Source organism: Macaca fascicularis, chromosome 17 (assembly GCF_037993035.2).
Source record: "Macaca fascicularis isolate 582-1 chromosome 17, T2T-MFA8v1.1".
NCBI lineage: Eukaryota > Metazoa > Chordata > Mammalia > Primates > Cercopithecidae > Macaca > Macaca fascicularis.
Window position 1 is genome coordinate 66,330,480 of NC_088391.1, and position 25,856 is coordinate 66,356,335.

General features: G+C 38.8%; 1 protein-coding gene and 1 pseudogene across 14 annotated transcripts in view; one reads left to right on the forward strand and one right to left on the reverse strand.

Moving 5' to 3' along the window:
* Positions 1-25,856, reverse strand: part of TBC1D4 (TBC1 domain family member 4) — a 209,680-nt gene that overhangs the window by 81,645 nt on the left and 102,179 nt on the right. For 4 of the 14 annotated variants that reach the window (XR_012427017.1, XM_074022144.1, XM_074022143.1 and 1 more), the window contains exon 1: positions 6,317-6,434. The exons of 9 other annotated variants lie outside the window; for them this stretch is intronic. The gene's annotated coding sequence lies outside the window, so the exon portion shown is untranslated. Of the gene's footprint in view, positions 1-782; positions 814-6,316; positions 6,435-25,856 lie in introns of those variants that run through there. One more of the 14 variants, XM_074022145.1, reaches the window with a different exon arrangement.
* On the forward strand, positions 18,602-19,950 carry LOC102146377 (mitotic spindle assembly checkpoint protein MAD2A pseudogene; annotated as a pseudogene).

Sequence of the window (25,856 nt, forward strand, 5' to 3'; positions counted from 1 at the left end):
TCTAGTTGAATGTTTTGAGACAATTTACATTTACCTAGCCCAATTATTACCACATGGAATGTATTTTTATCTTAAATAATATACAAAGTAATAGACACTACACAAGACAGAGCATACACTTATACTATTTGACATAAATGACTAACATAAAATTAAAATGTAATGAAAATTAATTGAAATTGAAGAGCAGGATTATATTTTCCCACTTCAAGTGAGTCTCCCAGAAACAAAACCATTAAACTATATAAGCCACTGTCAACTTATTATGTCATAATATGTCTTTTGATTGTTTTTAAAAGTTATTTTGTGCCTCAGCTGAAAGGAACCAAAGTTCCAACCATCAGGATAAAATAACCTTTCTTGATGATGAGGAGATTAAAACCTAGACATCCCTCATCAGCATTAACTATCAGAGAAAATGCAAATTAAAACCACAATAAGATACCACTATATACCTCTTAAAATGGCTAAGATAAAAAGAAGGCTGCCAGCAAGGACGTGGGAGCACCTGGAACTCTAATTACATTATAAACAGACATATAAAATGACACACCACTCTAGAATATGGTTTGGCAGTTTCTTAGGAGTTGAATACAGACCTACTTCATTACCTAGCCATTCCACTCCCAGAGATTAAAACACTGGAAAACATGCCCACACGACAGCCTTCAAACAAATATTCAAAGGCACTTTTGTCCCAATACCCAGTGAAAGGATAATATCTTAGGCTCCCAAAATCACTAAGGAAAACTCAAGATGAAAATTGCTTAGGGCAAACCTACCTCCCATCTATTCAAAGTCACCCTTCTGCTCACTGAGATAGATGCATATCTGATTGCCTCCTTTGGAAAGGTTAATCAGAAACTCAGAAGAATGTAACCATTTGTGTAGCACCGATCTATGACCTAAAAACTCCCTCCCTGTTTTGAGTCTTCCTGCCTTTGCCTCAAGTTGTCCTGCCTTTCCAGACAGATCCAATGTACTTCTTACATATATTGATATCTCATGTCTCTCTCAAGTGTATAAAACCAAGCTGTGCCCTCACCACCTTGGGGACATGTCATCAGGACTTCCTGGGGGCTGTGTCATGGGTGCGCATCCTCAACCTTGGCAAAATACACTTTCTAAATTAACTGAGACCTGTCTCAGATTTTCTGCGTTCACAACTCCAAAACTGAAAACAATCCAAATGTCCATCAGCAAGTGAAGAGATAAATAAAATGTGGTACATTCTATAAACCAAAAAGTATCTGAGACAGGTCTCAATCAGTTTAGAAGTTTATTTTGCCAAGGTTAAGGGCATGACCATGACACAGCCTCAGGAGATTCTGAGAACATGTGCCCAAGGTAGTTGGGCTATAGCTTGGTTTTCTACATGTTAGGGAGACATAAGACATCAATGAAAATATGTAACATGTACATTGGTTTGATCCACAAACGCAGGAGAACTCAAAGGGGTGGGGTGGGGGGTGTGTATTGGGGGTGGGCGGTGCAGTTCCAGATCATAGGTGGATTCAAAAATTTCCTGATTGGCAATTGGTTGTAAGAGTTTATCTAAAGCACTAGACTCAATAGAAGGGAGTGGTGTCCGGGCTACGTTAAGTGGATGTGAAAACCAAGGTTTTTATTATGTAGAAGCCTCCAGGTAGCAGGCTTCACAAAGAATAGATTGTAAATGTTTCTTATCAGACTTTAAAAGGTGCCAGACTCTTAGTTAATTCTCTCCTGGGCCAGGAAAAAGACCTGGAAAGGGAAGGAAAAAGCTATGATTTTCCCCATAAGAGAGCTTTGCAGGACCATTTCAAAACATGTCAAATAAATATATTTTGGGGTAAAATATAGGGCCTTTTCAGAGCCCTTCTTTTAGGGCCTGTTATCTGTCATGTTGGTATCTTACTGCTACAGAGTCGCTTTGTCAGTCTTAAGAGCCGTTTTAATGTTAAATGCTGGTCAGCTGTGCTTGAATTTCAAAGGAAGGAGAATATGAGGAGCAATGTCCAACCCCCACTTCCCTTCATGGTCTGAACTAGTTTTTCAAGTTAACTTACGAGTGACCTTGAACAAGAGGAGGGGTCCATTCAACCGGTTGGGGTGTACAGGGACTTGGAATTTTATTTTTGGTTTACAGTTAACAAGAGAGAACACTAATCAGCTCTCACCTTGTTTACTACAATAATCTTTCAGCTAGTTTCCCCTGCCAGCTTCAGTTTACTTTCAAAACCAAAATGATCCTTTTTAACACAAGTCATGTTACTTTAGGGGGTCAAAATTTGCCACCCCAAAATATGCCACTTTGGCATGCTGATTATTTTTGAGTTAAAGATACTTGGAAAACTGCAAGTGTGAGAAAGGTATTCTCATCTTCTTTTTTCTTCCTAAAATCAGGAGGTAAAACTCCCCCTCACTATAAAGGAGAAAGGAAGACATACTTATCACTAGACACAGCAAACTGCAGTTGAGAGAAACCTAACACAAAAATCTTGTTACTTCACCCTTTATCTTCCTAGTTACTTTTCCACAATTAACTGCCCTTGCCAAAACCTCTTTGTGTTGTCGCATTTTCACAAGTTACTACACTTTATCCAACCCAGACCCTTTATCTTCTTTGAGTCTTCATTTTTCTTGTGAAGGCTCCTATGTACATGTAAAAATTACAAAATAAAATTAGTATGCTTTTCTCCTGTTAACCTGTCTCCTGTCAGTTTCAGTCAGAGATCCTAAGGGAGTATAGGAGAAATCTTACCTCGCCTGTATTGCTCACATGCAAACCCTTCAATAGCTCTCCTTTTCATTAAGAGTAAAATTTTACACAAGGCCGGGCACAGAGGCTTACACCTGTAATCCCAACACTTTGGGAGGCTGAGGCAGGTGGATCACCAGAGGTCAGGAGTTCGAGACCAGACTGGCCAACATGGTGAAACCCTATCACTACTAAAAATACAAAAAAAATTAGCCAGGCATGGTGGTGGGTGCCTGTAATCCCAGCTACTCAGGAGGCTGAGGCAGGAGAATCACTTGAACCCGGGAGGGGGAGGTTGCAATGAGCTGAGATCACATCATTGCACTCCCACCTGGGAAACAGGAGCAAGACTCTGTCTCCAAAAAAAAAAAAAATGTAAAAGACAACCAGCTCACAGTGTGCTTCAGGGCCCTGGCCATCCACATATGATATCCATATAGATTAAATCTGCACGGTTGCCGGGCGCGGTGGCTCAAGCCTGTAATCCCAGCATTTTGGGAGGCCGAGACGGGCGGATCATGAGGTCAGGAGATCGAGACCATCCTGGCTAATATGGTGAAACCCTGTCTCTACTAAAAATACAAAAACTAGCCGGGCGAGGTGGTGGGCGCCTGTAGTCCCAGCTACTCGGGAGGCTGAGGCAGGAGAATGGCGTAAACCCGGGAGGCGGAGCTTGCAGTGAGCTGAGATCCGGCCACTGCACTCCAGCCTGGGCGACAAAGCGAGACTCCGTCTCAAAAAAAAAAAAAAAATCTGCACGGTGGCCAAAGGTCATCCACATGACCTTTAGGTAGACAACTTGGATTTTCATCTTTCCATCCTCACCTCATTTCTCTGATTTTTATCTCCTACTAAATTCCCTTCTTACTCACTCAGCTCCAGCCACAATGGCCTCCTTGCTATTTCTCCAACATGCAAGGCACATTCCTCCCACAAGGTCTCTGAGTTCAGCCATGTTAACAGTTTATTGCCACATCCACTTAATATTTTCGGACCACAGATGACCACAGGTGACTAAAACTGTGGATAAGGAGGGGCCGATGTAATTATTTGGGATATACTGCTAGAGCATTCATAGTTTTAAAATCCCAAGAATTTCAGCTTGCTAGACCAAGTATTTCCTATGAAAGGATAAAGTCCACATGCTATAGCTTCAGTGACTCACCCGAACACTTGCCATGTCTCAGGGACAAAGTCAGGTATCTGTGTTAACATGTGACTAGCAACCTTAACCCTCTGTCATTTTCTTACTGCCTTAGTATGTGATTTACCTTACTCGACAAGGGTCGAAGATGCGGAGAGTGAGCTAGCTGACACTCAACCCTGCAAACCTGCAAAAGTAAAATGATTCTAGTGGGCAAAGCCCTAGGAGAATGATCTCTTCTTTCTCTCTATTTTTCATCTGATTACTAAATATTTTTAATCTGGTTTTTAACCCAAGTATAGCTAAATCTTTTTGTCTGATTTCCACTAAATACTTTTCATCTAATTTTTAACCCAAGTATGCCTCCAAAAATGTCTCCACAGAGTACAGAATCAGAAATATTGCCTGTAGCACTGATTTTACTGCAGATATTTTATCTTGTTACAAAATGATTTACATACAACCTCAGAGTTCCATTCTACAATTGAGATTGCACATAAAGTCAATTCAACCTTAATTGTGTCAAGTCTTTTGAATTTCTCTAACGCCATATCAAGAGTTCTTACATGAAAAACTGATTTGTGGCTGAATTTCTAGTCTCCCAGGATCCTTCCCTGTGACTACAGGTAAAAACTCAACACCTAAATGTAATTCTATAAGTGACCTAATTTATATAAGCGAAGTTCATCATCTTGAATTCTGAACTGGGTCTGTAATTTAATCTTTAATAATTTAAGATGCTAATATTATAACACAAAACTGGTTCTAGTTACCTTTACTACCTTTTCTCAGGTTATGACTAACCACAACTTGCAATGACATGGGTTACAGAGACTCTGCAGAACTGAGCTAACAACGGCTCTGTTTTTTCGCTTATCCTCATGTGAAACACGCAGTATAAAATATAGCATTATACAGCCCCTGGCTACTAGCTCAGGCCACACCAGAAGGGTCACACTGCTCATATAAGCCCAGTAAAATATCCATGGTGGGGAAATGAGCGATCAGAGAATCATGAAAATCTTGTATTGAAGCATTTACTTAAGGGATTCATCAGAAACAACGCAAGAGACATAAATTTCTATCCAGTACTTGTACATGTATACAATATTTTGGAATCACAGGATTCTCCTGTAGTATACGTAGTGTTAACTGACATATATTTATACATACATTTACAAATATTGTTGAATGAATTCGAATCCTTCTTATATGTGTAGCATCTTTTCAATATTTTTTTCTCCTGTACCATCATACCATAAGCTCTTAAGTGAAAGACTGAGTTGGGCTGATTTTGTTGCTTACTAGAATTCCTCCCTGTGGCCACTAGGAAAATGATCTGGGCTCAGAAGAACTTGAATGAATGCTGTCAGCAAACACAGGCATATATATAGAAGTAAAAAACTACCTAAAACTCTGATATAAATGCTTCAGGACTGAGACAAATTTAGTAAATTCCTGTTGATGACTCAAGAGATCTGCCACACCCCAAATTAGAAAGCAGTGGCTTCTCACTCTGCTCACCATTCACCCAAACTGGGAAGTGACAGTATGTTTCCAGAACAACTCCAAATGTTACAGAGCACCTCAAGCTACACACCCCAGCTACATATTCTAGCTACAAATAATTCCGCTGCTCAGTATCTGCCTACAACCCACAGAGTCTAATGACGATTTACATACACCAATTCAAGGCCAGATTTTTACTCAGTGGCAGCATTTAATCTTTAACACAAAACAAGGATACTCAAAAAGGCTCAACCAAACTAGGGACTGACAGGTTTATATTCTATCCCCAATATTTTGCTCAGGACCTCTGGGAATAGTTGTTGCACCTCTGCCAGATAGCTTCCTCAAGAGCAAAGTGAATGGAGGAACTTGATAGATGGTCAATAAGGTCTCATCGGCATTCACATTCTGTGTGTTAACTTTTGGATTAATGCCAATATAAAAGCAAGCTAACGTACAATCAAGATAGGGAAAAATCACCTTTATGATTAAACCTGAAGTAGTGTGTGAGTTGTTAATATGATTCATTTCCATTAACACACAGGGATCAATTCAACAAAAATAAGGGTTTCATAGTATTTAGAAAAAGCACAGTGCCACCTCTAGCTAGTATTTTGTTGTGACACCTTCACTGACCTCACTAAAACAATTCAGACTCAAGTACCAAGACTCAAGACATTAAAGCAATTCCTCACTCTAGACAAAAAAAAATTGCCTCTAGATTCCTTGATGTCATGCTGTTCTTTCTCATTAGTTATCATAGTTATTTAACATACTTCAAGAAACCCATTAACATTTTATAAACTACATTTTACCTGACTTCAGAATAAAATGAATTCTACAACTAACCCACATTGATGTTCAAAGGCCTGAACGAACGCGGGAGAAAATCTGGAAAGTGAAAAAGTACTAAAGAAAGATACCTTTGATCAGGAAGCCAGCTGGAAATTGGAGGTGGTCACGAAGAGCAATGATTTTGCCAAACTGGTGTCGTCCTCAGTATTAGCTCTCTCGGTTGCACTGAAGAAGTTCTCTCTTTCTAAATAAGCCGGCGATATTTTTACTGTATTTATTAAAGTCCATGTTATCACTATGCAGCCAATTATAAAACTTCCCAGGAGTAACCGTTATTGCTTCAAAAGTTAAGTATTTCCTGACTCTGCAATCAGGAAATACACAGATTGTTTGGGACTAAAGAGCAAAGCTTTAGCTTTCTTTAAAAAGAAACATTTTAGTTTTGATGACTGTAGTCTTTCTTATACTGTTTAAATAATCACAAGTGTCCCACGCTTACTAATTATGGAGATAGATTAATCTACAGTACAATGTCTTTTTTCCTCACATGGTTCACTGATAACAGATGAACTTCAATAAATGTTTAAAAACAGATATGACGGATATCAGTGTGAGAATAAGCTTCCTAAAACATATTTAAACAAAAAAGAACTGGATCAATTTGTTTACAATTGATATAAGCTTCACTGCTTGATATTATTCATCTTTTATAATAACTACAGTAGGTAGAGCAAGATTTAGAGAACTGTAAAAAAAAAATGCTGAGGAAAAACATTAGGGAATAAGTAAACTGAGAAACTGCCTAATGAGGAAGAACAGCAATTTAAACTAGTTTCACTCAAACAGAGACAGTATGGAAAAGAAATATATTTGCTTTGGAAGTAATACATGGCTTTAGGGGAGGGGTAGATTTCCTTTGTAATTAATTCTGCTTGTTTAAGAAACCATTAAGATTAGTTTACAGACTATCCACGCAACATGAGGATAATGTTCAAAGCATAATGGTATGAAGTAAAATTCAGCATCTTGAGAAATGATTGATTTGGTCATTTAATGCTATAATTTTTAAATGAGCTTTTTAAAATTTCGTCTTCATACAATGGAAAATGCTGGGAAGATATATAGATGCCAAGTATCAGTTCATCTATATTCAAGGAAATACTAATTATCCCTATACATTTTTCCAGCCCCAGTAGCCTTAGAAGCACACCCAGTTCGTGCTATGGTTTTTAGGGTGAAGCTGTTTGACAATCTCATTTGAACTTTTATCCTAAAATACTTCAGAGATTCTTTGTATTTAGTTAAAAATCTAAATTACTACTTTAAAGCAAATTTTCCACAGTAAAATAGGAGTCTAAAACTGAGTCTAGATTCAAAACAGAATAGAGTAATACACTGATTTTAAAATGCTAGAACTGTAAAACTGTAAAACTAAGGTTCCCCTGAAGGAATCACCAGTCCCCATTGTCTTATTTTACAGATGTGGCAATAAACTGTTAACACCAAAAATCAAACCACTGAAGAAGAAAAGAATGAGATTACAAGAGACTAGACTATTTGGGGCCAAAGAAAGCAAGAGTATCTCTGTGACTTAAACCAGAGTCATACAAGTAGGTTTGTTTTTGACCCTCGGGCTATAAGCCAAGACAGTTTCCTCTCAGACCAGACTTTAGTTGTTAGATATTCTTGGCTACTTTGCTCCAAACCCATTTGTGGTTCAGCTCTTTTCTAACTGCTGCCTTTTTGATGGCCTCTAAGTTAGGCCAAATTATCAGAGAGACATTTCTTAAACCTTTCCACTAAGTTCTCTCCTCTCATGCCATCTCACTGTTTGTCCAGTTGAATTCCTTCTGTAAAAGATAGACTTGTGCCTTCTTATCCTAAGACTGTTACAAATGTGTAAAAGTGATCAGATAGAAAACATAAAAGAGCAACTCACAGGAAAAAATCTGGGGAATCGTGATTTGATAAAGAGAATGAGGCCAGGCATAGTAATAGGCTCACACCTGTAATCCTAGCACTTTGGGAGGCTAAGGCGAGGCGGGTGGATCACTTGAGGTCAAGAGTTCAGGACCAGCCCGGCCAACATAGCAAAACCCCATCTCTACTAAAAATACAAAAAGTAGCCAGGCGTGGTGGTACGCACCTGTAATCCCAGCTACTCCCGAGGCTGAGGCAGGACAATCGCTTGAGCCTGGGAGGCAGAGGTTGCAGTGAGCAGAGATCGTACCACTGCACTCCAGCCTGAGCAACAGAGTGAGACACTGTCTCAAAAAAAAAAAAGAGAAAAAAAAAGACAGAGAGAATAAAATCTCCCCAGAAGTGGCTAAGTGCTGGTGTAACAAGACAGAAGATGACATGCTTGGGAAGAAGTCAGATGACAAAGGAGCAGGCAAGAACCGTCACTTTCCAATTTCCTTTCAAAACCAAAGTCAGCTGGGGCGTGGTGGCTCACACCTATAATTCCAGTACTTTGTGGAGGCAGAGGCAGGAGAACTGCTTGAAACCAGGAGTTCAAGACCGGCCTGGGAAACATAGGGAGACCCTGTCTCTACAAAAAATTTAAACCAGGAAGGAGTTGTGGCACATGCCTGTAGCCCCAGCTACTTAGGAAGCTGAGGTGGGAGGATTACTTGAGCTTGGGAGGTCGAGGCTACAGTGAACAGTGATTATATCACACCACTGCATTATAGCCTGGGTGACAGAGTGAGACCCTGTCTTTCACTACACACACACACACACACACACACACACACACACACACACACAAAATCAAAATTATTATTTTTAAAAGGAAGCAGTCCATAGCTTCACATATTAGAAAAGTACACATCATGCAGTTAGAGGGTTTCCACTTAAAGCCTGGGTCCAGTATCTATGTTGATCTACAGAAAAGATACAATACCCCCTAGGTCTCAGGTTTTTCATATGCAAAATGGAACTCACAAGGCTTATCTGATGGGCAACCTAAGAATAATGAATTAAATGTGAAAATACACCTGACACAGTGCTGCGACAATGAAAGCATTTAATAACATTTAAATCAAAATATAATTCCAATGTGTGCTACATAAGAGGACAAAATAAGTGACAGGCTATGGCTAAATCAAATTCCCTGTGTTCATGAAATTTAAATTGGGGTGGGGAGACAGGGAAGAAAAAAAATAATAAACAAGAGAAGTAAAATATAAGGGATTTTAGTGAACATTTCCAAGGAGAAAAACAATGCAGGGAAGGGGGAAATTTGGAAAGATATAAAATTTTGAGGAAAATAGTTGCAATTTTAGAGAAAGGACTCTGTAAGATATGAGTAGACATCTGAAGTGAGCAAGGTCATGAGCAATACAAATATCAGAGGGAGGAATGTTCTGGGCAGACAGAACATCAAGTACTAAGATCCTGAAGCACAAATTTTCCTGGTGTGTTCAGGGAACTGTGAGGAACCACCATGGCTGGATGGGGGTGAGTGAGCATGTGATTATGGGAGAGGCAGTTGTGGGAGATGTGGGAGATCTAAATCCTGCAGGGCCTTGAAAGGACTTTGGCTTCTACTCTTGGTGAGACAGAAACCCCTGTTTTCTAGTGCAGTGCTCAGTGTGGAAATGACATGATCTAAGTTGCTTTCAAAGGAACCCTTTGGCTACTGTGCGGAAAATGGACAAATGTAATGGGCGGGTGTCCACTGCACTCATCCAGGGTGAGTCATTGGTGGTTCACACAGAAGCGACAGCAAGGGAAGTGGTTAGGCAGCAGCCAGCTTCTGGATATAACTTTAAAGGTACAGACAGGATGATATGTTGATGAATCCAATGTGAGATCTAGGAGAAGGAGAGGAGGCAAGGATGACATCACGGTTTAGGGCCACAGGAATTAGAAAAAAATGGATCGACAGTAGGACAGACTGAAGGTGGGTGATGGCTTAAGGGATCAGGGGCTTCGTTTTGGACACATTAATTTTGAGAAGCTTATAGACATTCAAGGTGAGATGTCAGTAGGCAGTTAATTATATGTGTCTGGAACTCAGGGGACAGATCAGGGCTGAGACAGAAAATTGGAAGTTATTAGCATCTAGATGGTATTTAAAGCCATGAGATTAGATGGGTTTATCAAGAGAGTGAGTATAGAAGACAGAGAGAGAGAGACAGAAACAGAGACACAGAGAGCTAGGCAGAGAGAGAGAGGTGGGTATCTCCAGGACCTAGCGTTAAGGTCACAGTGCTTATAGTTTAAAAGTTGGAGAGGCTGGGCGTGGTGACTCATGCCTGTAATCTCAGCACTTTGGGAGGCTGAGGTGGGCAGATCATGAGGTCAGGAGTTCGAGACCAGCCTGACCAACATGGTGAAACCCCATCTAAAAATATAAAAAAATTAGCCAGGCATGGTGGCGTGCGCCTGTAATCCCAGTTACTCAGGAGGCTGAGGCAGGAGAATCGCTCGAACCTGGGAGGTGGAGGCTGCAGTGAGCTGAGATTGTGCCACTGCACTCCAGCCTGGGCAACAGAGCAAGACTCTGTCTCAAAAAAAAAAAAGAAAAGAAAAAGAAAAGAAAAATAAAGATGGAGAAATATGAATGAAAGAAAATACAGCAAGAGCCAGGTGTAAAACCAGGAGAGAATGGCATCCTGAAGCCAAGTAAGAAAGGTTTCCAAAAGAAGAGAATAATCAACATGAGCTCATAGGTGACTCTGGCAAGAAAATTTGTGGGAGCTAAGGACGAAAGTCTTAATGGAGTGGATTCAAAAGTGGGTTCTCTCTTGAAAGAAATGGAAGAAATGACAGCTTCCAATAGAGAATACCTAACACTGAAGGGGAAATCAATGATCTCAAGAAAGAGGGCAGAATTACTGGAGCAATGTCCTTAAGTAGACAAGAGGGGACAGAATCTAGGCCCAAGGAAGAGGTTGAACTGAACTGGCAGTCTGAAAGGGAAAGGCAGAATAGAAAGGCACAGGTGCAGGCAGATGGGTGATGGGAGTTTATAGAACTTCTTCTCTGCTTTAATTTTCTCTGTAAAATAGCAAGCTTGCTCATTAGCTAAGATGAGGATGGGGAAGAAGATCTAACAGAATATTGAGCATCGACATAAAATTTAATTCTAGGCTGTTTATTGACCAAGTTGTGAGGTGAAGGCATCCTTAGGACCCTCGAGCTACTCTTCCTGTGTTCTCTGGATTGCTAAATGTGAACCCTACATGGCATCAAGTATTTTAGGTAAAACTCAGGAATCAGCCACTAATTAGAAGAGAGGTTTGCCCATGTGAAATGAACTCATGTAGGTAAAACTGTCTTCTCTGCCATTAGGATGAGACTGGGAGCTATCCTATAAAAGTAATATTTACATAAGGAATAAATTTTGAAAAAAGTTTGCATGTGTTTACGCAAAACTACTCTATTCTGTACATTCCCAAAATAAGAATATCATACTATGATTTTAAAATATTTGTGTCGCTTATGAAAAATAACCCTGTATTTCTTTTCTGAGATATGGATATTTCTATGGACATGATCTCTAAAACGGTGAAATAAGAAACAAAGTCATCAAAACAAGAAAGTAAAGCATCTCATAAACATGTAATCAAGAAAGTTAATATTCCATTTTCTGGGGCTATTTAAGAGACACACCTGAAACATTGTTCTTTATTTTTGAGATCCATGTTTTTGAATACAGCAGATCCCTCTACCCAACTGCACAGCATTTCCAGTGTGAGATCAGCCTACTATCTATTTATTCAACAAGACGCTCTCTATTTATCAAATCAGTCCTATTATTTAAGGCTCACTTTTTTTTTTTTTGAGACTGAGTCTCGCTCTGTCACCCAGGCTCAAGTGCAGTGTCATGATCTCGGCTCACTGCAGGCCTCCACCTCCCAGGTTCAAGTGATTCTCCTGCCTCAGCCTCCCGAGTAGCTGGAATTACAGGCGCCCGCCATGATACCCGGCTAATTTTTGTATTTTTAGTAGAAACAGAGTTTCACCATGTTGGCCAGGCTGGTCTCAAACTCCTGACCTCAAGTGATCCGCCTGCCTCAGCCTCCCAAAGTGCTGGGATTACAGGCCTGAGCCTCCCAGCCTGGCCCTAAGGTTCATTTTTGTAAAAGCATAGTTCAATACTACTTGTACTTGCTGCAAGAAACACTAGAGGGAGCTTTCCCACAAAGACTAGTTTAAACCAAAAAAAAAATTTTTTTAAAGGTTCTCACAATACTGAGGAAAAAAAATGTTCCCATTGTTTATAAAATATTACTACTACTGCTCTCATCTTAGGCCCATAAAAAGTAAATCAACTAGAACTTTAGTTGATTAGACAAGTTTGGCAATAAAACAAGTTAATAAAATAAAGTTAGACTGAAAAAATTTGAATACAGCAAAATCAGGACTTTCGACGACATTTAATTTGCTAGATAGTTTAAAGCAGGACACAATAAATATAGTAAGAAACATACATCTTGGTCCTTCATCATGAAATAGGAAGTATAATGTCATCTAAACAAAATCCTAAAACTGAATATTTAATAGGTAGTTTTAACTTATGAAATGTCTGAGTTCATGAGAAGAGAAGGTTTTAAGCAAGGCTTAATTGTGTAATGAAATGGGCCTTGGAAAAGGAGGCAAAGGAGTGACGGCTCAGCCCAGAGGGATCTGGACATGACAAACTCTGGCTAAGATCAGTAGATAAAGCTGTAATATTATCAGGAAACAAAAAATGCCACACATTTCTCAGAAACCTATTTTTGTCCTGTCCTTCCATATTACTTCAGATATTTATACCATCATAACAGACTATTCACCTTGCAGATGAAAATAATATGACATTCTTGGGCTTTTATTCGAAGACTTCAGGTCCTTATAAACATTGTCATTAACTGCTAAAGGAGCGTATACCTCCCTTCTTCAAAGAAGAAAAATCCTAACCGCAGGCCACCCCGGGATAACAATGGAAACACACATTCACCTCTCTCCAAAATCAGGCTGGAAAGAAAGGCAACAGCAAGCAACCAGACGCTAATCTCCGACCCAGACTTGCACTTTTTGTGGGTGAAGGAAAAGCACCAGTCTCCCCATATAGTAATAATTCATATTGGAGTTCTAAATGCACAACCTCCAACCCTCAGGGTAGAGATCAGCTCCTCCAAACAACACGGGTCATCATGGAGTGTGCCTGCTGTGGCTGCTCCTGGGGAATGAAAAATTATCCCAAACAAAGGATTTATCTTGCAGCAAGATTGCCTTTCTGGCCTTGGTTCCTTCTTCCTGTCCGGGACTCTAGTGAACATCATCTGCAAAACGTTCTGATCACAAAAGGCATTCTCAGAGCTGACACTGGCTGTAGAAAGGTATGCTTCTTTGTTCATTGAATATCAAATGCTCCCTTCCCTCCCCTTCTCTTGCGTGGGCTGGCAAAACGATACCAAGAGAAAGTGTATGATGGTTTACGTGACCCAAACAACACAACTTTCTTTTCATCTTTGATTGCAGAAAAGAATAAAAAGCTTGAGACTTTCAGCATCCGGGAGAAAGAATACGCTTCATCTATGCACCTCGCATATATCTGACTAGAAATTAGATTAATAAATAAAATACTTACACAAGCAATACACCTCTATTTTTGAAGCCTCTGAAATGTCACCATATTGTTTGAACGCCACCTGGAAGCAGGCGCTGTGTCATGACTAGCTTTTGCCCAGCCCATGCCAGGCCCTGCCCACTCTCCGAATGTATGCCCTCATTTTTTTTTCACACATGGACTGCTTTCAAGAAAGACTAAGATGATCCCAACTGTAAATCATTTATAAATGATGTATCAGTTATAATAGACACTGTTTTGTCAAAATAGCACCCACTTCATTTAGAACAAATGGTTTCAGTGGATGCTGCCAGTCCTTGCACCCTCCCCCAGGTCCAATCTTCCCATCCACCTGCCTCCAAAGTAACCACAATAAACTGCAGGTAATTCAAGCTGGTCCAGTGACAGGTAAACGGGTGAAACTGGCATGTGACCCAGGCCAGGTCAATGTGAGTTGTTCCCTAATATTTTTCCAACAGAAGACAAGACACAGCTGTTTCCCATCTGAAGTCTCAAGTATTAAGGAAATTAGTCTGGTACCATTCTCTTTCACTGCAGAGAGCCAGTCTGCAGTAACAAAATAAAACCAAGAGGAAAATGAAATTAGATCCAAATTGTGGAGAGAAAGAGTCCAGGTGGGGTCCAGTCCCTGGCTGTGAACATCCTTGGAGGTGTGGTGAATAGCTCTTGGGTCTCCTCCAATTCTGGGGGCCACTTCAGGGTCCTTTCACACGGTGATAGTTTTCACCCTTGCCTCTAAGAGTTCTAACCAGTACACAAGTCTAGGAGAATATATATTAACAAAGTAGTTAAAGAATCAGTTAAAGTTATACATAACCTGTTGAACCCAATCGCTGGGATTGGGTTCATCTGCAATGACTGAAACCCAAAATAGCAATTGATTACACAAAACAGAAGTTTGTTTTCCTGTCACATGAAACATGAAAGTGTAGTTAGTGTTTTGGGGCTGTTTTGGTACTTCATTGCTTGTCATTAAATATCAAAGGTGCAGGTGCCTTCTATCTTGTTTCTCTATCTTGGGGGCCTCAACTCCATGGTTCAAAATAGTTGCAACTGTATTCCAGGGAGCAGGATACAAAGAAGGAATTAATAATAAGAAAAAGAGAAAGAGGATGTCCCTCCACTCCCCCCCACACACACACACATACATAATGGATACTCTCTTAAGGAAGGTTTCTTAAGCAAGCTGCCACAAAACAAATCTACTTACACCCCAGTGGCCAGAACCAGAGGCACTCCTAGCAACAAGAGAAGCTAAGAAGCGTAGTCTTGACTCTACATAGCCATTTACCTAGTTCAAAATTCCGTTACTAAAGAAGAAGGGAGAACAGACATCAGGAACAACCTGTATTCTTTTCATAATGATCAATGATGCATTCGAGACAAGGCAATACAATCAGAACTCTTCAACAAAGAAAAGCTGGGGCTAGATGCAAGTCAAAATATTTAAGTTATATAATGCTTCTAAAAAGAAAGAACTCAAGTCAAAGTTCCAGAGATATGACCTTAATAAAAGTGAGGCTGAACTAGGTGTTTCAAAACTTTCTGAAACTGAAAAAAAAAACAAAAACAGAAATCTTATGATCAACCTTCAAAGACTGTCATAGGACTATTCCTCTTCACCCGAAGATAACAAGGCACATCTGATGGTAATATCATTAAGCTACATCTACAGACATAATGAAATTTATAAATATCTTTTCCAAATAGGACCATGTTCTTCTGGTGACTTTTTTTTTTTTTGAGATGGAGTCTCACTCTGTCACCCAGGCTGGAGTGCAATGGTGCGATCTAGGCTCACTGCAACCTCTGCCTCCCGGGCTCAAGCAATTCTCCTGCCTCAGCCTTCTAAGTAGCTGGGATTACAGGCAGGTGCCACCACGTCTGCCTAATTTTTGTATTTTTAATAGAGACGACATGGGGTTTCGCCTTGTTGGCAGGCTGGTCTCGAACTCCTGACCTCAGGTGATCTGCCAGCCTCAGTCTCCCAAAGTTCTGGGATTACAGGCATATGCCACTGCACCTGACCTTCTGGTGACTTTTAAGTAAACTTTTACATTTCTACAGAGACCGTAATAGGGCAATAATCCACAAATAACCATCTAAAACTTACTTCAACCAGTAATATGTTTCTGCATGTATTATTCTGGTACAGTCACGAAGCAATGTGATTAATCAATAACTATAACATAAATTAAATTTCTTACTTTCATTTCAGCTTAGGAAATATAGATCAATGCATTCCAATAGGCCAAACACAGAGAACAGCATCATGTGTGTAAGCAGCACTTATCCTGTCACAAAAATTTACTGAGCCACTGAGGGTTAACTGTGTTGTTTATAACTTTTCATTTTAATCATTTGGAGCACGTACATACATCTCTGTCTTCATAAACAGTATATATTAGGCATAATATAAATTTTTCTGTCTGATTCAACGTGTGAACATCATGTCTTCAGCGCAACACAAGATTCTCTAGTTCCTAGCCAGCTGCTAAATAAATATCGAAAACTGTTGGCGCAGTAGAATGGAGAACTTTAAACTTCAAACAGTGAGGCCATTAAATGGCAAATAGGCCCCAGATTGTATCCAGGAAACATACCTTTTTATGAAAGCTGGAGCTCTACGTGAATGATAGCTATGGCCATCTGCTACTTGTGAGACTTTGTTCTCCAAAACTATAGAACGAAAAGGTCTGATATACAAATTATTTTCTGATTCTCTACTAACACCATTCACCATTCTTGTTTCTAGAAGAAAATGTCTCAGAAATTGTCTTTAATGCAGGTTTCGAAATGGCCCTGAAAGTCAATGGGAACAAAAGGGCCCAGATGCAACAATTATGTGATGCAAATACCACTGCACTATCCCATGGGCACTACAACCATACCTCAAACACAAATGAGCAAAAACAAGACATTCGGTTACTCTACTAACTATTCAAGTATGAGTTCACTGATAAAGACCAACCCAAAACTATATATTATATATAATATAGATAAATATTCTGATTGGTCTTTTAAATATATATATCATATATATATTTTCTGATTGGTCTTTATCAGTATGTGTGTGTGTGTATCTATCTATCTATCTATCTATCTATCTATCTATCTATCTATCTATCTATCTGTCTCTCTTAAACCAGGATCTTTCTGTCTACCTATCTATCTACATATCTATCATAAACCAGGCCTGATAGAGTTCACCGGGGAATCTTTGCTACAATGGATATATAAAAGTAGCATGCAATTATATATTAATGGCATGCAAAATATAGTTCTAATTGCTACAAACTGTTTATTGCCTTAAGTTTCTCTTTCAAATATGAACATGATTTGGGGGTTTCGTATCTTTAAAGTTTCAAAGCCATAAATTACAATTATTGTAATATGTTAAAAGGTAGTACATCAGTACTATGGCTATATGTGGCATTTTGTTAGTGTAATATCCATCAGCATGATTTTACTCCTTATCGTTTGTATCTTTGCCTGTTTTCCACACATACCAGCTTATGTAATAAACGCACATCAATATATTTTAAAGTTCGATTTTACTAAAAGTTGGTTTAAATTATTGAAAATTCTTCAAATGCATATTAAATCTATATTAATAACTAGAAACTTTTTAAATGTTTTGTTTTAAAATGATCAGCTTTTGAAAAAATACAAAAATCACCTAGTCATTCTTATGTTGCTTCCTTTGATCTCTAGATTTTCATAAAATTCCATGGTTAGAAAAAGGAAGCAAACAAAGATCACTGAAATGAGAGAAAACATTAAATGGTGGAACAGATTTGTGGTCGGTGGCCATCAGTGATACAGATAGAAATTTGGGCATGACAATAGAATTTTTTCTTTTATTAACTAAAAAGATAAACAAATACCTAGCTCTCTTTCAGTGTAGGAGTTAGCGTAATGATGAAGGGAAAAAGTTGATCACAATAATAGCTGTGTAGGAATGAGGACCATGCTAAAACTTTTACATTCAATAATTCTTATTCTCACAACTATCCAAGATAGGGCCCATTACTCCCACTGTGAAAATAAGTTGGTTTAACTTCTCAATTTTTCTATACTTCTAAATGTGCTCTAAAAAATTATCTATTAAAAAATAATAAACTGGAAAACTGGTGATCAGAGAGGCCATGAAGTGTTTGTTTCAAGTTTAGAAGATTCACATCGAATACATATGCAGCTGAAGAAAATAAACAGATTTTTAATAGAACTTAGAATCTAGAATTTCGACAATAATTTTCAAAGCTTCATATTTAAGCTTCTGCAAAACTTTCAACATTTCCAGTATGGCAGCATTATAACTATTGATGCCAGTTGGGTAAATTTATTATTTAACAAGTCTTACTTTCTATTTTCAGGTACAAAATGAACTAATTTATGTTTTGAGCAACATTAAAAAAATAGTATATAAACATCTCAATCACATAACAACATGACCGAATTTAACATCAGAAACTTCTACAAAGATCTTCTATAAATTGCTATATAATAAACAAGAAAATTAAAATCCAGAGAAACGAAATGACTAGCTCAAAATCACAAAGCTAAATTATTACTTGATTTACACAAATGTGAGGTTTTATACATACATACACACACACATGCACACACACACACAGCTTTTCAAGATACATCTATTTAAAGAAAGTAAATCTCTAATGTTCAATGAGATCAATATGGTAAATGTCAAATATTATCAAAATGTATGACAGTATATTCATTTGTGTAACTGTCTTTTTAAAGTCTGCCAACTTCGTTGGCGGGGAAGTGCTGTGGGAGCCGCTGTGATTGCTGTCCGCCGAGTGCAAGTGCGTGCCTTTGTTTGTGTCCCTGGCCATGGAGCTGCAGCTCTCCCGGGAGCAGGGAACCACCCTGCGCGGGAGCGCTGAAATCGTGGCCGAGTTCTTCTCATTCGGCATCAACAGCATTTTATATCAGCGTGGCATATATCCATCTGAAACTTTTACTCGAGTGCAGAAATACGGACTCACCTTGCTTGTAACTACTGATCTTGAGCTCATAAAATACCTAAATAATGTGGTGGAACAACTAAAAGATTGGTTATACAAGTGTTCAGTTCAGAAACTGGTTGTAGTTATCTCAAATATTGAAAGAGGTGAGGTCCTGGAAAGATGGCAGTTTGATATTGAGTGTGACAAGACTGCAAAAGATGACAGAGCACCCAGAGAAAAGTCTCAGAAAGCTATCCAGGATGAAATCCATTCAGTGATCAGACAGATAACAGCTACAGTGACATTTCTGCCACTGTTGGAAGTTTCCTGTTCATTTGATCTCCTGATTTATACAGTCAAAGATTTGGTTGTACCTGAAAAATGGGAAGAGTTGGGACCACAGTTCATTACCAATTCTGAGGAAGTCCGCCTTCGTTCATTTACTACTACAATCCACAAAGTAAATAGCATGGTGGCCTACAAAATTCCTGTCAATGACTGAGGATGACGTGAGGAAAATAATGTAATTGTAATTTTGAAATTTGGTTTTCCTGAAATCAAATCATCTATAGTTAATATGTTTTATTTCACTGGTTAATTTTTACATGGAGAAAACCAAAATGATACTTACTGAACTGTGTAATTGTTCCTTTTATTTTTTGGTACCTATTTGACTTACCATGGAGTTAACATCATGAATTTATTGCACACTGTTCAAAAGGAACCGGGAATTTTTTTTGTCAACGTTGTGATGTATATTCCTTTGAAGATAGTAATGTAGATGGAAAAACTTGTGCTATAAAGCTAAATGCTTTCCTAAATCAGATGTTTTGGTCAAGTAGCTTGACTCAGTATAGGTAGGGAGATATTTAAGTATAAAATACAGCAAAGGAAGTCTAAATATTCAGAATCTTTGTTGAGGTCCTGAAAGTAACTAATAATCTATAAACAATGAAATATTGCTGTATTAGCTCCTTTTGACCTTCATTTCATGTATAGTTTTCCCTAATGAATCAGTTTCCAAATTTGACTTTAATTTATGTAACTTGAACCTATGAAGCAATGGATATTTGTACTCATTAATGTTCTGTAATACAGAACTCTTAAAAATGTTTTTGTGTGTGTGTGTTTTATAAAATCAAGTTTTAAGTGAAAGTGAGAAATAAAGTTAAGTTTGTTTTAAAAAAATAAATAAATAAAAAATAAAGTCTGCCAACTTCACTAGATTTCAAAGAATATGACAGCAGGAAAATATGTATTTTGTTCACCACTTAATACCCCATGTCTGTCACAATGACTAACATGAGTTCAATACTCAATAAATGTTTAATGACTGAATAAATGCTTTAAGAATCCAACAGCCTCTTCCAAAACATGGAATCTCATAAACCAAAATGTCTATTTGACGTGCATCTATTACTAACATAGAATGGACCAAGATATTGAGCAAAGACTAAGCACTGTTAAAATATTTGATGGTTAATTGACATCAGAAGTCCTTGAGGCCTTAAATAGCCTCATGTCAGAAAATGATTATCAGTCTCAAAGAGAGCCGTTTCACTCCCCTGAGTCAGCTAAAACTCCAAGTTTTAGTTGATAAAAATCAACTAAACAACACATTTACCATTATTGATAAAATTAAGATATCTAAAAGAAAGCTAGTATTGAAGTATATCAGTTTTGCTCATCTGACTCTTTTTTTTTTTTTTTTTTTTTTTTTTTGAGAAGGAGGCTTGCTCTGTTGCCCAGGCTGGAGTGCAGTGGCACGGTCTTGGCTCACTGCAACCTCTGCCACCCAGATTCAAGCGATTCTCATGCCTCAACCTCCGAAGTGGCCCAGCTTATCTTTGTATTTTTAGTAGAGACAGGGTTTCACCGTGTTGGCCAGGCAGGTCTCGAACTCCTGGCCTCAAGTGATCCACTCGCCTCAGCCTCCCAAAGTGCTGGGATTACAGACGTGAGCCACTGCACCCAGCCTCATCTGACTCTTCTATTAAGAGGCAGACACGCCTGTAATCCCAGCACTTTGGGAGGCCGAGGCGCGTGCATCACCTGAGGTCAGGAGTTCGAGACCAACCTCCCCCATATGGTGAAACCCCCATCTCTACTAAAAATACAAAAAATTAGCCAGGCGTGGTGGCTGGCACCTGTAATCCCAGCTACTTGGGAGGCTGAGGCAAGAGAATCACTTGAACCCAGGAGGTGGAGGTTGCAGTGAGCTGAGATCACGCCATTGCATTCAAGCCTGGGCCTGAGTGCGAAACTCCATCTCAAAAAAAAAAAAAAAGAGGCAGACACTTTTTAATCTGTCTCTGGAATAGTAATGAACTAGGTAAGATTTTTTTTTTTAATCTTCAAGGGATGAAACACTGAATTTACAAACAATCCATCCCTATTTCCTTCATTCCACCTTCTCGGCATTTTATGTTCCCACACATTAACTCTATCTACGCTATGTGAGGAAGTGAAAAAAGGAAGAAAGTTCACACCTTCTTATTCTTTATCATGGTTTCCGCACGACCACGTCCTATGGGAGTCCTGACAAAGCTAGCCTAATGCAGTCCCCATAATTTCTGGTGTTACGCCACTGGCAGAGTTTCCATCATCACCATCCACATGAACAGAAGAGAGCTTCTGCTCTAGAAAAAGATCCTTACCTTTCCCCCTGCCTTTTCTTAACTCCAAAATCCTCTCTCTGTAACATCTACTATGCCCAATTACGAATGGGTCACAAACTTCACAGTAAGACATATCCAGGTTCCATTCCCAGCTCGATCACTTACTAGCTATGTGATTTTTGGCACACTTCAAACTCTCTTAACTTCAGCATCATCCTCTATAAAATAGGGATAATACCTGTAACCTATAAAAACTGTGAGAATAAAGTTTATATAAAGCACCTAACATTGTTTCGAACATAGGTTCTTAATAATGTTAATAAAGTTATGAATTAACTTGTTAATAAATATTAACTATTTTTATCCACCTCCTCTTCATTATCAATCAACTGCATGATGTACAAAAAGTCTCCCATTTATTATGAGGAAATCATCGTGTCCCACAAACACCAGTCCTTCCTCATGGTGCCTATTTGTCCAGTGGGTGAATGGGCTATAACTGCCACTCAATCATTTATTTCACTGTCGAAATAACTATACCTGGCTTTTCACCTTCAGCCTTAGGATTTCTAATTTTAAACAAATTGTAAGGGGTAATATATTTGCCTATATCAAGTAATAGGATTTCTCCAATGATTTCAATTTCTTCTGTATTCTTAAAAAGAAACAGAATACCAGAAACTGCTTCATATTGTTGCTTCACCTTTTCCCCAATAAAAATTTGACTTGAAACCTCTGGCAATTCACCTTGAAATGAACTCCCCACCTTCAGTTGCTTTCTTATTGCCCAAATATGAGGCAAAGTTATTGGCATCCCCAAGTCTGTGCCATCCACAAACTGCTATCATTGCAGGTTCACTCAAATCAAGAAACATTTATTGAATTCCTTCTCAGTGCAACAAGAACACCAGAGGCTCTAAGTGTGCTAGGCGCTATGCATGCAAATAGGAAAATGAAATGGTCTCTCTTCACTGATGGCTCAAACTCTAAAATAGATCCAAACACACAAAATAACCTACAATGATACAACGAAATAAGTGCTGAATGGCTACATGTTTACAGTACCAATCTATGGAGATGGATGGGAAACTAATAAATGAAATACTAGCAGGCAATATACTAGAGACACAACATAATATTTGTAACAGCACAGAAAGATAGTTGAACACTAGGAAACCCATTGAGGGAAGCTGATTCAGTGAAAGGGAATCTTTTTAGGCTGGGGAATCTCCAGCATTTTTCTACGCCAGGCTCTCATTACCTCTTTCTATCTGAGATTAGCTCTTTGTTAATATCCTCACCTCCAGCCTCTCTCCTTCCCCTTGGCTCTCAAATCCACCCTAAACAATATAGCCAGATTAATCAGCCTAAATCAGAACAGGCAGCCTCTCATTCCTCTTATAAAGTTTTTGCCAAAAACTTTACCCAGTGAGTGCCCAATGTCTGTTTACTTGAAGTTCCAATTTGGAGACTATGCATCCAGGGCTCCCAAATATCATTCCAGGTTTTTCTCTCACTATTTCATTTCAAATAAATTACACTGGGCTGCTTGCTGCTTCCTCAAGACTGCTCCAACTTTTTTCCTCGACACCTTCTTTCTGCCTACAAAACTTTCTTTTCATTAATCTCTTTAAAATTGTGTTATTCAATATGGTAGCTTCTAGCCACGGGTGGAGTTGAATTTAATATGACTAGGAAAAAGATTTTTTGATTTGAATTAACTTTAATATGCATTACAATTTTAAAACAGATGCCCTATTCAGTTATTGGAAAACTTTAAAGTATGACTGGAACAAACTGTATGTGAATTTTGTTTTTCAACTGTTAAATTTTATAAACTCTATATTTAGATCACATATTTCCAATGAAAAGTTAGCTTCTGAATTGAGATGTGCTATGTGCTGGACATGTAAAATGAAGAGTCAATTTCAAGGGCTTAGAGTGAAAAATGTTAAGTATCTCAATACTTTTATACTGATTATAATGCTGAAATTACAATATTCTGGGCATATTGGGTTAAATAATATATACAATTCAAATTAATTTCACCCAGCTCTTTTGACTTCTTTTAATGTGTTTACTAGAAAGTTTTAAATTACACATGAGCCTCACACTATATTTTAATTGGACAGCACTGCATTAGAATTCTATCTCTGTATACCTTTAAGGGCAAGTTAAATGTCATGAACTCTATTAAAAGCCTATCTTCGGTCAGGCACAGTGGCTCACGCCCATAATCCTACCATATTGGGAGGCTGAGGCAGGCAGCTCACTTGAGGTCAGGAGTTCGAGACCACCCTGGCCAACATGGTGAAACCCTATCTCTACCAAAAAATACAAAAATTAGCCGGGCATGGTGGTGAGCACCTGTAGTCCCAGCCACCCGGGAGGCTGAGGCATGAGAATCACTTGAAGCCGGAAGGTGGAGGCTGCAGTGAGCTGAGATTACACCACTACACTCCAGTCTGGGTGACAGAGTGAGACCTTGTCTTCCCCACAAAAAAAAAAAAAAAAAAAAGAAAACGTTTCCAGAATTCTGAATTCTCTAAACAGAAATGATCTTACCCCCACCTCAACCGTGACTATAGTAGGCACTCAAAACATTTATTTATTTACTGAAAAAATGGCTAAAACATTTTATTTTTATCCCCATGGCACTTAATACATTTGGACTTGTACAATAGTCCCTCCTTATCTGTAGTTTCACTTTCTGTGGCTTTAGTTTCCTGCAGTACAGTACAATAAGGCATTTTGGAGAGGGTCCACATTCATATAATTTTTATTAGAGTATATTGTTATAATTGTTCTGTCTTATTATTATTGTTGCTAATCTCTTGCTGGGCCTATTAAACTTTGCTATGTATGTATGTATGTATGTATGTATGTATGTACACGAAAAAAACAGAGTATAAATAGGGTTTAGTACTATCCACGGGGGGTCTTGGAATGTGTCCCTCACTGATAAGGCGGGACTACTGTATATAACTGGTCTTCTTGCCTTATGTCTCCTACAAGATTCTCAATTCCTTGCTTAGCACTTATTCTTTACCTCATCATCTATTTCCTGGGCACATGGCCTACCAGTTTTCCTGAACTATTCTTTCTCTGCTCTCCAGCTCCTAAACGTTTCAAAACTTATCTTCAGGCCAGGTGCAGTGGCTCATGCCTGTGCCAGGATTACAGAATCCTAGCACTTTGGGAGGCCAAGGCAGGCAGATCACTTGAGATCAGGAGTTCAAGACCAGCCTGGCCAACATGGTGAAATCCCATCTCTACTAAAAATATAGAAATTAGCCGGGCATGGTGATGGGTGCCTGTAGTCCCAGCTGCTGACACAGGAGAATCGCTTGAACCTGGGAGTCGGAGGCTGCAGTGAGCTGAGATCGCACCACTGCACTCCAGCCTGGGCAATAGAGCAAGACTCCATCTCAAAAACCTCATCTCCAGTGAGCTGTATATTCCTTTCTGGACACCATGCAGCACTACATCCAGTCAACCTGACAGTAACTTTCCAGTTTCTCCAAAATTCTACCTCAATTGGGAACCAGAAAAGATAAAGGAAGAAAAAGTTTCTTTAAAAAAAAAAAAAAAAAAAAGGTTGCCACTGCAAAATATAGGAATATGAGCCCAAATATTTGAAAATTCAGTTATGATAAAATATTTCTTTACATAAATACCAGCTAAATGGTTTCCTTATGATTAGTCTATGAATTTGTGGGCTGATTCAGAAAAAAAACTTCAGAAAGATTATTCCTTTCACGACTCTGAAATAAACAAACAAAAATCATCCTTAAATGTTTGAAACTCCAGTTATGGTTAAAATAACTGAAGAAAAATCTTTCTGAAACCGCTGTGCCTTTATTAAATATTCCTAAAAATTTTGTTTGCCCTATAAATATTGGATAAACACATATGCTTCTTTCAGCCTAGTAAACAGAATATGAAGAACGTAAAAACATGACTAATAAATCTTCCATGCAAATTGCCCATAAGGCACATCAGCAGATAATAAGATGTCCTCAGAGAAGGAGGAACAAAGAGAGGAACAAAGCACAGGCTGCTCACTGCTCAGCAGCCTGGGAGGCCGATTTGCTCACAATTCCCCTCACAGAAACTTCCCTCCATGGCCCTTCCCAATGGTGCCCTACCCCAGAGCCTGTGGCAGCAATGCACACCTACAAATCACCCACAGCAACCCAGGGCTTCCCCCTCACAGCACTTACGGACTATATTTAGTCACCCAATGGCATCTTCCTCTCCCACAGATGTGTCTCATGCCTCTTATCTATCCCGAGCACAAGGCCTAGCACATGGCTCCCATGCAATATGTTTGTGAAATGAACTAACCAATGAATGAGCAGGCAAAGAATCAAAGAGAAAGTGGTGGTTCTGCTCACCCTCCTAGATCACAATACTAAACTGGTTCTTGCCTGAACCTAGAGTGTTTTCATATGAGAAGACAGTATTAATCAAATTAAGAGTGTCACCTGAAAAG